General features: G+C 36.9%; 1 protein-coding gene across 1 annotated transcript in view; it reads right to left on the bottom strand.

Moving 5' to 3' along the window:
• The window catches only part of tsc22d2 (TSC22 domain family 2), a 31,463-nt gene that overhangs the window by 15,626 nt on the left and 2,752 nt on the right, over positions 1-13,085 (bottom strand). The window lies entirely within an intron of this gene.

Raw genomic sequence — 13,085 nt, 5'->3', positions numbered from 1 at the left:
ACAGTTGCCTCACTTTTGCTAAAGGAGTGAACCAAAGTCTAAGACACACCAAAGTCTAACAAGATTTCTAGAAGAAAGAAATGTAGGAAATATCTAAGAGTGAATGTAAGAGATGTGGAGGCGTGTCTCAATGCCTCATCTGAGCCCCTGTTACAATGATTGATACAGCAAGATAAGCAATAGAGAGGTATTCTTGGAGTTGACTTAAAATGTGCTTAAACCAGTGTTTCTGCATAGATGGCCTTTTTACGAGACCATCAATCTCTGACAGTTTTCACTCACTTAAAAGTTGTCTTAAGGCAAATGTCAAATACAGGTCAATTCAAATTCAAATAGCTATTATCTGGTATGATACATAACCCAGGATATTGCTGACTAATGACAGTTTACAAGGAGTTGGCTGAATATGACTCACCAAATCAGCGTATTCAGTTCTAATACCGATATAGATTAGTGTCATCATGATACAAAAATTTCAAACTCGATTTCAGTTCTAAAGAATAGGCTTGTTACTCAATGCTCAATACCACAATGAAAAAAACAACACTATTTATTTTGTCAATAGAATGTGATTTTCAACTTTAAATCGTAGTACTTTCATTTATACATGTAGTGATATATCTAGTCCCTCAGTCGTCCAGATAGGCTTTATAGTGGTCCATGGGCGTATACTAGTCTAATGTGGTCTTTTATCTGTTCTGATACACCTCAAGATCATTCTAAAGCTATTTGGGAAAGGTTTATTTCTGTCCTGTGAATGTGACTTTTTTATATCGATACCGGGGTATTGTGCTGACTAATGATAGTTTGCAAGGAGTTGGACCTGAATATGATGATTTAGTGAGTCATATTTAGCTAATACTGATACAGATTAGTGTCATCATACTAAAATATCTGTAAACCCTCAGTCTTTCAGGTACACTCCATAATGGTCATTATAAAGGTCATAATTGTTCTAATAATTCTAAAAAAAATACTCAGGAAAGGTTAATTTCTATCCAATGAATGTGACTTTTTATCATTAACTCCTGCTTAAATGAGTAGCTAGTTTCTATCTGAACAGAACCCCACTTTTTAACAGCAAATCTAATCAAAATCAGTACTTGTCAGAGAAATTGTGACTAATTTTTATTTTATTTTTCAGAAATCACACAGCTCTGATGTCACAATTGATTATTAAGAATGTAACTAAATATTTTTGTCTTAGAATCCAGGTTTGGCATCTGTTTTTTCACCTCATTTTCTCTTTAAATTATACATCTTTCTATAGTGAAAATATTTTGCGAAAGGGGATTCAGCTATGGCCTTATGCTGTTCCACATTTCAGTCAGAACAGTGTCTCCAAAATGCCCTTAGGAATGCATGCGAGCGTGGACGTATCTGGTTATTGTCCAGGAACAGCCCCACCCAACACCTCAAGGATAAATGCCACTCAGATAATTATAATTTTGGGGTCAAACAGGCCAATACCTACAACAAATTAAGTCCATATTTTTCATTGTCTTTAACTGAATTTAGCTGATAGCAAATACTTGAACATGTCAACTCAAATGGAGGAAAGGGATACACAGCTAATCGAACAAAAAACAAATACCATCATAGCTGACCCATAGCCCCAGGTGAAAAACCTCCAAAACATGACAATGATGTAAAAGGTTTTATTCCTCACCTCTGACCTCAATGCTCATGACAGCACTTGACAATGTGGTGACTTCCTGTCAATCACACTTAAATTACACCACTTTACACTTTTTAGCAATTAAGAAAAATACCCTCAGCTCTTAGACATGTGCTCACCTGTCTGTCACCCATTTAACAGATTGAAATGTCATAGGACCAGCACAAAATGAGTAACTTTGGAATTGGCAAAGGTTTAGTCGAAAGCCATGCAACCATTTTGTGATTAACTTCCTTTGAACACACACCACAGCTCATTATTAGATTGACCTCACCCTGTTTGTCACTGCTTTAACTAGTAGGATTCAACATAGGCATATCTGTCATTCAAAGCAACAATCACAAAAGGCTTGTCAAGTTAATGTAGTATAATGAGAAGGCAGCAGCTATATTAAGATTGCTTGTGTTCTCATAATTTAATGTTAAATTTTTTGAAGGCAGTGTCATTTTATATTTGATTGACCTGTGTTGTAACTCAATTATGAAATATGTGTCATACCATTCCAACTGTACAGAGGACATAAAACTTGACAGCCTGCCAATAAATTCCCTTCACTCGGCACAGAACAAAACAAGTGAAGGTAGGACTGCAGGCCTTTAGCGTTTAGTCAATCGACTGATGGTGCCTTAGATAATAATTTTATTGGGATTATTAAAGATTTGTACGTTCAACAGTAGAAAGGAGAAGACACGGAGTGAGTTAGCCATTTTTTTTGTAAGTGATTAGTGACTTTAAATACCCTGTACACAGTTTTTTCCCCATGTATTTGAGCATCTCCCATTTTTACATATCAAAGAGCTGTACTAGTGCTTATTTGTACACAGTTGTAATTTTGAGAGCTTTTGCCAGCACCACGCCCCACTTTAGTAAACTAATTTATGGCCAGAACAAGTCTTTAGTCAAAACAAAAATAAGATAGCCAAGTAGCAGAGTAAACCTTTGAGTGATGGGCCCAACTGAATGCTCCCCTTGGGTCAAATGAGGAAAGCAGTTTTTTCTCTATTTGTGTCTGGCAAACTACATCATATTTACTGTTTAAAACGGTTAGAAAAAGAAGGTTTCAGAGTAGCCAGGATTCAGGGAATCAGCAGCAAAAAACTGTTCTGAATGTTCTCATTTAGTAGATTTTACAACATGGCTAAGATGGGGTTTCCAAAAGTAAAATGAGAAATATAGAAAGATACTAATGCCAATCAAAAGCCAAACCAATTAATAGTTTACAAAGATGTATAATTTCAAGTGAAAATGAGGTGAAAAAACAGACGCCAAACCTGGATTCAAAGATAAAAATATTTAGTTGCATTCTTAATAATCAATTATAACATCAGAGCTGTGTGATTTTAAAAAATGTTTTTAAAATGTGCGATTTCTCTGACAAGTACTGATTTTGATTGGATTTGGTGTTAAAAAGTGGGATTGTGCATTACATTGGAGAGGAGACTGAAATCAGCTGAAGCTCAAAAAAGAATCCCACGTAGTTCAGAGCATGTCCGTAGATGTCTAAATTACAGGTACAACAAAATACTGATTTGTTCTGTAAAAAGACGAGATATTTTGTTCTTTGCAGAAAACATTTTGTTATCTAAATAATTGCAGGCTTTGATAACTGTGACACAAATTGTGACGCTGTGATTGATGTATTGTGCAGCTCCATTAAAAAGAATAACAAACCAACTACGAACAACTTTGCCAAACATTTATAAGGCAAAGGGCTTTGAGATGCTAGTTCTCAAAACTCTATTCTTAAATATATTTGATTTCAAATTTGGTGGCCTGACCCCTTTTAATAAGCATAACATTTCTCAAAACTTGACTACCATACTAACCCTGCACAGTACAATGCTACGTGTGTTTGCATGACATGTTGCAGATTGCCTTCAGGTAGGAGGCTCTGTGCAGGATAATGCACTGGTTATGCCAGTGGGAGAGCCACAGGATGCCTCTGTGCTAAACAGGGACGTGACCCTTTGCATGGGGTATCTCCAACTTAGACCTGATCCAGCTGTACACTAACCACCACTGACTACTCTACCCCACCAACTAACCCAGCCCCAAAAGTGTGGAAACCAATAAAAGCAGTCCTTTTGGGGGCGGGGAACCACCTTTAACTTGTCCAGTTAGATCCAGCAGACAGTGCAGACAGACAGGACCTTCTCAACTGATAATAAAAAGTCCTGAAAGATGATGTGAAATATGTGACACTGGTGTGTGCATTCTCGTACTGAGCAGTGTTAATTTGGGCCCAAGTTGCACATAATTGTTACCATGAGCAGAAATGAGTCAGTGTGATCCACAGACAGAGGCTTTGAGTTTAGACCTCTGCTGAGTTTGACCCGACACTGGGTCCAGATCAGACTTATTCTGTTTAATAACGTGGAGAAGTGTCTGTGGAGCATGATACCAGCACAGTGAATTCTGGCATACTGCTCCTCATTGTTTTTGTCACACAAAAAAAAAAAAAAACTACTGACAGTGCTAACATTATTATCAAGTGTACTTTAACTGCAGAATGTCCTGGTCTTAATTAGACTTCTCTAATTACACAATACTTCCTGGCAACACTGTTTTTGAGAGTGACCTTTGGCCATATTCCCTGACTTTGAAGTACAATTCTAGTATCAGAAAAACAAAATGACCATTTATATGTATATAAATATGCAACAATCATAGCAACTCTCAAACTGAATCAATGTATTCAACCTATAATATCCCATGACTCAAAAGATGTCCAGGTGCCTGTGTGACTCCTACAGGCTACACACACATTTCACCTTTATGTTAGTATACGATATAAATATATTAAATTTTCCATTATAGATCCAATACAGCAGATCAATTCTTGTATTGAAAATAATTAATTGTAAATGCTGCTTTATGTAGATAGCCTGTTCTTTTAACTATTTACAAATTGCACCTTTTATAACAAACATTGTACTTTCAGGAATATCCAAAAGCCTTGTGGCTGTTGTACTGTTATTTCATGATTGATTGACAACATAAACAACCTGCTGCCTTCTCACGTTTGATGAGATGACCCAGTTTTACAACAGAGACAGCGGCGGCAGAGCAAAGGGCAAACCTCTGAGTAGATATGCTAATTACTCAATAGGTGACAAACTATGACTAAGGCCCCAAAAACATGAGCCCAGGTGAGAGGCCTCGACATGTTAAACTTAGCACTGATTCATGGAGAGAATTCAGAGGCAGGTTTGTGTGAACACAGCAGAAATAGTCTCACAGCAGAGAGGAGTGGGGCAGCAGGGCAGCCTGACCCGATGTGTCAGAATGTGTCATTTAGTACGGGCCAAAGATGTGGTTATGAAAGCCACAGGGCATCACAAACTCATCTATCATAAGTCATAAAGCTTACAGGTATTTTTATGATGTATTTTTATTTATTTATTTCTTGCCAAAAGAAAAAACTGTTAGCTGTTAAATAAATAATATTAGCTAGATAGTACAATATATTATGGCACAAGCTTGCCATTTGGTACCAGTCCTCTGTTAGTACAAGTATCTTGTTGGCTCTTGTAGAGTTCAGACTATTGAGGAAGAAATTTGACTTTTTTTGTCAACTAGCACTGATGGAAAGCTTTATTTTAAATTATTTTTTTTATTAAGAAAATTGTTCCAGCTGTACTTGAATGACTTGAAATCAAAACGTTGGCCTTCAATTTTCAATTCTATTATTTCTTAATTTGAGGAAATTCAAATATCAGATATTATGTAAAGAATCTTTTGGATTTCATTTTGACACTGGAGCTGAGGTTAAGAGGTCAGATCTTGATTTGATTTCTTTATCAGGAAATTAGATTGTAATCAGACACAGATACAGTAAGTGACATGTCATTTCTGGGGAGTGAGCAGTGTGATCTGATAGACACAGGAAGCACCTCGTAAGGGACAGGAAAAGGAGAGATATTGGCATTTCTGTGAATTCAGTGCTGATCTACTGATTATGAAAGATCCCACCTGAGTCAGAGCCATCTGTTCAGTGTGGCAGTTTTCAAATGAGCAAATTGAGTGTTATCAGAGAGTGTGTACAACATGACTCATGTCCGTTTCCATGTGAAGGTTCTGCTCAATGAACGAGTGACTTAAGACCACCAAGTTGTTTCACAAAGGAGGAAATACACACAAGCAAACTTGCAACGCGAAACAAGTCAACAGAGGAAGTGTTTGACAAACTATGAAAGTCGACATCAAAGCAAAGCAGGAAGCTACTGTGTCATACAAAATCTGCACCTTTCTATGACATTAGGGATGTCAAGAATACCTGGTTAATCACTAATCGTGAGGTCATAATATAATGGTAGGGGCTGTAAAAAGATCATAATTGGGGCAAGTTTAAAAACAGAATTCATTTTGATTCGATCTGCATTGCAATGAAGCTATCCCAAATGTAAAGAGCTTCATGTTACGTTACCTTCAGAAGGTTTCATCTGGTAAAAGCTGGTCACATACTGATGAATAGTTATTAGACTAAGATACAGGAATGTATTTTACTGTTGTTTGGTCCTGGTGTCTCTGAATTGGGAATAATTAAATTGTTATTCTCAAAATAATTTTAACACTGAAAACATTTATTGGATAGGGTAGAGGCTTTCAAACTTTTAACATACTTTTCACACCAAAAAGTACAAACGTTTGCCTATCTGAGGTTAAAAAAAACTAAATGAGAGCTAAAGAGGCACTTAAGTAGAACCACAATATTGCTACAGTAGTTCTAACCAATACCTAAACCAAATAATAACAAATGTTTGGATAAAAACTCCAAATTACGCAAACACTACAATTGCAGAGGAGCCAGAGCCCGACCAGAAGGAGCCTGTGTACCAGCAGCTATACACGTACCAGTTCCAAAAACACTGGGGTTGTGTCATGTGTTGATATATTTGACTTGAAATGACTGCAACCAATATTTTAACTCCGGAACCTTAGGAAACAAAAGCCTTAAGAGGAATAAAAAACAAACTGTTTCCCTGCATCTTCAAATTTCGGGAGGGAAGCAACCAACTACACACCCTCATCTCATATTTACTCTGTATTCAACTTCCTGTCAATGCCACATTGTCAAAAGCACAAAAACATGACAAAATGAAGAGTGGTAGGCCACATCATTCTGCAGCTCTGAAGGCGGTCTGTGCACAGGGAGAGGATAGATGACTCAAATACAGCTGCCTGCCAGGCTTTCCACACATCCTCATTACTCACTTTTCAGACATCTTGGACTCCAGGGGTTCTCGGACCTGCCTGAAGAGAAGTAACTGCCCTATAAACAACTTGGGGCAATTTCTTACAGCGTCAAGTATAGTATAAGAAGTTAGTTGATAAATAAAGGAAATACCAGAAATGTGTCTGCAACGCTTTACAGAACTTGGTCGACCTTATATGCAAAGGGCAGACGAACAGAAAACCTAACTTCCTTAAAAGTAGACAGAAATATCTGACTTTACTGTAAAACTAAATAGGCATAAGGAGAAAGATCAGAGAATTCAGCCCCACTTCTTGTGACTTTTTAACATTCAACCAATACATTGCAGTACAGTTTAATGTGTATAAATGCTTTCTAGTAGATCTGCACGATATATTGCTATTTGATCAAAATCACAGTTTGCTAGTTGCAATCATTCAATTGTTTAAGTAACACAATTTTCCTAATCAAAATAAAAAATATCCTTTCTTGTATTTATATAATACACACTGACCCTTTAGATTGTACTTCTGCAAACATGATCTGAAATGCATGTCAACTTGTATTGGTTTGGCTGTTACATAGTGCAGACTTCACTAATGCGATAATGCTCTGAATGTGTTTAATATATGAACTTTGAACAGAATCCTACAGCTAAAACAAGTAATAAGAAGCTTGGCAGAAAATATTCAATTAGATGTTTACTCAAATCCATCAGCCCTGCCTTCCAGACACATAGCTGTTTAACTTTTCATTATTAAAGCACAAACAGGAGGAGTGTATAAACAGAGGAGTAGACTACACAAGTAATATGTTCACACACTCACAGCAAGACTTTCCAACTTCAAAATGAATCTACTATAAATACTGTTACATAAAGGCTCAATTGTCCTGATGAACCCATCTCCAAGCTATTGTTACATTCCAAGCTCAGGGTATAAGGTATACGCTGGTACATTGCACATAGCAAGTACAGACTGGTAACAGGGGCCTGTCAACAGCTTTTCTCTCTGGTCTGAGGGTTCTTTTCTTTTCTGCATACTTAACATACTGTGACCACATGAGGAGGGGTCCAACCTGTTCTCCGCTCAGACCTTTGCGGGCAAGATTACACACATAGTCAAATAATGTAGCCACAATGTATCACCCTGACACAAATGAGTAAGATAGGAATGTGTGTTTGTTGTTTAAGTTGTTTACTTGCTTTGACAGGTCCATTTTAACTGTATGTGATCACTGACCACAGCATCTTGAGAAAGTTGAGAGGGTACACTTTTCTTGTTAGTACAGTTCACAACCTCTCTGTCAGCCAATAGACCCATGAGACTCAAAAAACACACTGAAAGACTAATTATATATTTTTTTGTAAAATGTAAAAGTGCTAGAGCAGCAAAGGAAGTGGCAGTGAAATTGGCACTGCAATTCAAATTGCATGCAGTTATGAAATTCTTATTTACAAAGCTTGCAAAGGTACTTTATTGTGCAAATTTCAACCTTGTGAGCTTTAAGCCATGTTAAAATGTTGTTAACCCCTCAAAAACATACCTGGAGTTGTGTTTTGTTTCATTCGCACATATTTGAGTTACTCTTTATTATTAGTCTGTCTCCTAACCTCAAAATTATGTTCCGCCTTGTGATGTTATCAAGTGGTAGTTTTCAAGTTAACAGCTACTTTTCACCTTTAGTTCAGTAGAGATATGAAATTCCAGGTCTGAAATTATTCAAATGATTCTAGTGAAGGTGGATGGAGTTTAAAAACACTTCTAGTATCATCACATGACATCACAAGGTGGAATGGAGAGTTTTCTGTTTGAGAGAAGAACTCAACCTAAATGTGCGTTAAATATGTATGAATGAAACAAAACACAACTCCAGGTATGTTTGTGATGGAAACAACATTATAACAGAGATCAGAAAATAGCGTAATATGGGACCTTTAAGTTTAAACCCCTATGTACTTGTTCTACAATGCATGTAATTGGTGCAGTAATTTATTTTAGTCTTCTCTCAATCATTAACGTCCCCATATGAACTCAAACCTGGCACCGTGAACTGAAAATTGGTTGAACAAGATGAATTGCCCTAAAATGTCCAATAGGCTTGTAGCAATTAATCAGAATAATTGTGAATGGCTGACTATCAGAATTTTTGTTTTGCTACGGATCATACCTGGACAACTGAGAGATTACACAATCTGAGAGATTACTGAAAAAATCTACAATAATTCTGTCAAAATCTGTCAAATGGACAAACGTTTTAGAGTGAAGGCATTTTGCAGGACTTCTCCATCTCAAAGCAACTAACCACTCCTTTGAAGATAGTGAGGTGCAGATCTTAGTCAAAGAAAAATGGTTTGAGAGGGGAGTTAAAGAGGCCATTTTTGTTCATCTTTGAACAGGAATGAGGGGCTTGGACATCATTTATGTCCTATTTATATCTCATCCTCAGACCTAAAAACAGCGAAAACAATAGTGATAGCCAGTATGCTAATAGGTGTAAGAGCAGCCATTAGGGGCCTGAAAGATTATTCAAAAAATGACTCCGGAACAGTTCACACTTAATACATTTCAATAGAACTAGCTAACAAACAGGTGTGTTAGTTTCAGTGTAGTCAGGTTCTCGATCAGATGGATATGAGTCAGTGTCCACCAGTAATCTGACCAGAACTGGAGTCTTGGATGAGCCGCAAAACGTCATCGCTGTAAAATCTTTGACCAGTAAAATTTTCTTTTGCTATTTTAACAATCATTTGTCATCATCTTGATTATACAGACCATAAAAAACACATTCCAAAAGACGTTTTAGTGGAATCATTAAATCAAAATGGCATAAAATGAAGTGGCTCATCCCAACACTCTGTCCATAGTAATTACGAGCAGGGCAGGGCAGAGCTCAACACAACATGAAAAGTGGCTAAAGTCCCGTCTGAACAAGCTGCTGCCCATTTAGCGCTCCTGGAATGTGTCCCAAGAAGTTAAGACAAGTCAACAAAAATAAGCTGCTGAAACATAAAACTCCACCCCCGAACACACACAGCTAAGACAATACCTTATCCCAAAATCCACTCTCCCTGTCTCTTTTAAAGTAACAAACTGCCACAGGGTAAAACGCAAAGAGGAATGACACCAACAAGTCCTCATGTAACTTGCGCAGGGTCACGTAACACAAAGAGTTAAAACAGAAACTCAAATACTGATGTGGAAACTCCTTTGAATCATCATTATTTGAGTTACAGAATTAATAAATTAATAACCAGTGGAATGACCATTTCCACTTGTGATATTGGGCAGTTTTTGACAGTTGACAGATATGCTAAATTAGAATATTAGGTCTGAAAATGGTTTGCAGCTAGCAGCCATAACATGTTCACAAAGTAAATGCATTTTCTAAATTATTGTCTTTAAAAAGAACAAACGTTGTGAATGTGTATATACTGTTTATGATAAAAGATAAACTGAACAGAATCATCTAGTGTAATCTTCCAAATAAGGGTATAAAGTGGGTATAAAATTTTGCACTTTTATGGTAAATTTTATGGTGAGATCAGTTTTGTGTGATACTTGAGCCTCAAAGACACAATTCATTTTTGTCAATATTGCCCACCTCCAGTTGTATGCCATTTCCATAAGACAGGACAATGTACTTGAATTCATGACTATGACAACTGGACATGTAAGTAGCCTGGTCATTATAAACATATAGCAGAAATGTTCCTAATTTTACATGTAATAATCCTTGCTCGTGTTGTGAAACCGTCAGCTTTAGATCACCATACTGGTTCGACAACAATTTACTTGCACATCAGCTAACATCATTCAAATAGGAGGCTGCGGTTACATTTTGTTTTTCAAATGTAATGTATCGCACAGGCAAATGTCAAATGTCATTTAACAAGCAATCCGTTTTCTCCCACGTTTTATATGACACGATAATGTTATGTTACAGTGTCAAACCCCGCAAAACTGTCAGTTATCTGTTACGATTCAAAAGACAAAAATGTCAGGGGTTTTAGAGTGCAATTTGTAGCAAGTCAAACTAAAGTTAAAGGTGCACTATGTATAACTTTTCTGATGAAGAGTCCCAACTGCTAGTTTGATTTTTGATTATGATTTCAGTTCTTGTTAAGCCTATCATGACAAAAAAAAATGTGAAGCAGAATTTTATTGTTGCAGAGAAATATTGCCATACTGAAAGTACTTTATGTCATTGACGCAAAGCAGGATAATACCAGTAAACAGTTTTTAAATATATACTGTATCATAATAAAAGCCTGAGCTGCAACAAATAAATAAGAAAATGATTACCCATATAAGTTACTTTTTCAACCCTCTATTGCTCAAATCTCATCGTATTACATAAAAATGGCTAAAATCACCACACTATTGCAAAGAAATTGGACACTAACTACATATTGTGCACAAAAATATATTGTTCCAGCTTTCAAATATTGAACGGTAAGTCGATATTGTAAATATCTTGACAGGGCTAGTCCTTAGCCTGAAAATTTCCACAGTATAGCATTACACTTACCTATCTGGAATACATTTTATTATGCATTTTATATTGATCAAAAATGCCTTGAAAAATATGCATCCTTATTGTGAGCAGGGTCACATCAGCACAAACCAACCTGTAACATGGCCAGGTGGCGTTAGCTGCTTTTCTCCATGGAGGCAGATATGTTTAATGTCATATGGTGGAACATTCCAGACAAAGCAATTGCATCTCCATGGAGACAAGCACACACATGGCAGACCCCCCATCGGGAAAGTTACACAAGTGCCCCTTTAACCCGAAACCACTAGCAAAATGTATTTAAAATTAGGTAAACATTACAAATCAGCCAACCAAAAAGACACCATGCTGGAAAAAACTCCCTCCCTTTGTAAAAACTTGTGGAGTGTGGTGACCTACCTAAAAAACAAAGGAGTTTGATAACACAAGAGTATCACTTACTCACCATTTTTCTTGTCACAATACTAAATCCTAAAACTCAATTTCAGTACTAAGAAATAGGTTTGATACTTGACACCTGAAACCACATGGTGTTATACCAGTTCGGATATAGCTCCAGATCATTCTAAAACTGCTCAGGAAAGGTTACATTTCCTGTTTATGTGATTTGTTTTATATCAATGCTTGTTCAAAAGAGGATGCAGTTTAAAGACTAGTTTCAGTATCCAACTTTCAATACATTTGACAACTCTACTCACTATTGTAAACAAAACAAATTATTGGACATTAGTCAACTTCAATAAAGCACCAGCTGTTACTAATTGCTGCTTAGGATAGTTGTATTGGCTAATGACTATGTAAAATTACTGTTTGAGGCTTTTCAGCTAAAGAAGGACAGAGTCTGTTCAGAGAGTGGTAATAAGTAAGAATAACGACCATTTTACTGAGGGAAAGCAATTTGTCTCTGGGCCAGTCTGATCACTGGATTTGGCAGAGGTGCAGGCTGTAGAGTGGAGATGCTAACCATTCCAAGCTGGGAGGAAATCATTCTCATCTTGCAACCCCACCCCACATGGGTTTGTTCCACTTTTTATGCTGTACTTTAATTCAAAACAGAACAATACAATGACAGTAGATTCCAGCACAAGACTTGCGAACAAGAGAAGGAAAGTCTGGGGAGGTCGGTTTCATGTCTTGGAGGGGTGTGTGCCGCAAACTATGCTATCAGCTGGATTTACAGAAAGTGACGTCTAACCAAGGATTTCATTTCGGAAGTGATAAAAGCATGGTTAGCGGCTGGGATATAGTTCAATTAAATGTGGATTTGGAGTCAACTTAAAAGGGGCTGAGTACTGCTAAACAGAAAAAAATGTCTTGCCCCATCACAGATATTTTAAAGAGAGCTCTCGGTCAAAATAAGACCACTGCGTGCTGTCTGCATCTGATTATAAAGCATTTTTATCGTCCGCAAACCAGGAAGTAAGGCAGGTGACTGTTAGCATGCTAGGTGTTGTTAGCCTTATAGCATTACTGTGACAGTAAAACTCAGAAAGTTGAGAAAAGCGCTTATCGCTTAACTCAATGTGGTGAATAATTAGGATGCTTGGAATGTGTTAGGAAGGTGAGGAATATCTTTGGCCCGCTGCAAACAATTTAAAATTAACTAATTCAGTATTTCATATTTTTCAGACAGCAAAAATCAGGTAAAGCACCTTTAATTGAGGTTAACAGTATAAAATAAGAACTAAACACAATAGT

This window comes from Periophthalmus magnuspinnatus, chromosome 4, assembly GCF_009829125.3.
Source record: "Periophthalmus magnuspinnatus isolate fPerMag1 chromosome 4, fPerMag1.2.pri, whole genome shotgun sequence".
Lineage (NCBI taxonomy): Eukaryota > Metazoa > Chordata > Actinopteri > Gobiiformes > Gobiidae > Periophthalmus > Periophthalmus magnuspinnatus.
Note: the sequence above shows the minus strand (reverse complement) of the source record. Positions and strands in the feature narration are given on the sequence as shown.